Source organism: Camelus bactrianus, chromosome 21, assembly GCF_048773025.1.
Source record: "Camelus bactrianus isolate YW-2024 breed Bactrian camel chromosome 21, ASM4877302v1, whole genome shotgun sequence".
NCBI lineage: Eukaryota > Metazoa > Chordata > Mammalia > Artiodactyla > Camelidae > Camelus > Camelus bactrianus.
Window position 1 is genome coordinate 18232013 of NC_133559.1, and position 1455 is coordinate 18233467.

The 1455-nt window shown below is 45.6% G+C and overlaps 1 pseudogene; it reads right to left on the minus strand.

Moving 5' to 3' along the window:
* Window positions 1-292: 292 nt before the first annotated feature.
* Window positions 293-1197, minus strand: LOC105068096 (14-3-3 protein theta pseudogene; annotated as a pseudogene).
* Window positions 1198-1455: the final 258 nt, after the last annotated feature.

The following is a 1455-nucleotide window of genomic DNA, read 5'->3' on the forward strand; positions in this document are numbered from 1 at the left end:
CGAAAAAGAATATGAAAATGAATATATGTGTGTATATGTCTGACTGAAATGTTGTGCTGTTCACCAGAAATGGACACAACATTGTAAATGGACTATACGTCAACACAAAATAAAAAATAAATAAAAAAGAAGTTATATAGAACACTGTTTACACTGTAATTAACTACATTTTCATATCTTCACAGTAATATAAAATGCAATTGTTTGCAGAACTGGCTCAGATTACTTAAATACCAGATACATTTTTAGTCCTCAGAAGCTTTGGAAGTTATGTTTATACGAAATGAAGCTATTAATACTCCTCACAGCAGTAACTGCACACCAGGAAGGCCAAGACAAACACAAGGCAAGGCGTTTTCCCAAAGCTGCAGTGTGAAGAGACTGTAAACAAACGACCCTGTACACGTGTATGGGTTTCTTTGCTACAGGAAATCCAAATGGAGTAAGGACTGGAGATGAATAAAAAGGCTTCTTGAGCAGAAGAAGGATGACGCCCTGCATGCACTTGGTTTTCTGCCCCTTCTGCCGCATCTCTTTCTTCTCCTGCATTGTCTGATGTCCGTGAAGTTGTCTCTAAGCAATCGCATGATGAGGGCGCTGTCTCTGCATGTGTTTTCATTAAGTCTATCCAGGTCCTCATCAAAAGCTGTTTTAGCCAGTGTGCAGGCAAGTTTGGGGTTACTGAGGATCTCATAGCAAAATACAGAAAAGTGCCAGCCCCAGGCGGGTTGGGTGTGTGGGTTGCAGCTCTTTCTTGCTTATATCAAGCTCTTTGGGAAATAGCTATCGTTTGTCTCCCATCGTCACCACATACAACTTCAGCAAGGCACTGGAAGTAATCTCCCTTGATTTTCAGATGGGAGATCTTACTCTCTGGATTAGTTATATTAGCTATTAAATACGACCCAACAATTCCAGGACCGTGGTGCTGATGGACCTCAGTTCAAACTCCACAGAGTCTTTAATCAGAGGCAACTTCTTGTAGGGAGGTGTAGGTTTTGTGCAGATTTCGAGATGGCCCTCCAGTGGCCTGTGGCCCCTGATCATGTTCGTGTCGGCCACCAAGAGCAGGTAGTGCTCCTCCTTGGACAGGTTAGTGACCTGCTCCATCGCGGCCTTCTTGCAGGTGACCGTGTCATCATAGGGCTCTACCTGCCAGGCCAGCTTCTCCTTCTCCATCGGTTCTGTCTCCTCCATGGGGTGGGGGAGAGAAGAGCAGGAACGAGCATCATCCCGGATCTGGAGGAAACTGTGGAGGGCTTTCACATCTCCACTGGGCGAGTCCCACCACTTTGATCTGCTTTTGGCTTTAGCCAGAGGACCCTACTATCTCAGCCCACCCCTGTGCCTGCCTGGGGGCCAGCCACCTTGCTGCATTTATAGACAATTGACTAAAGTTGCCACTTTGCCAAATTACTGGGAAGCAGCATGGAATAAAGGAACAACCTGTCTGAC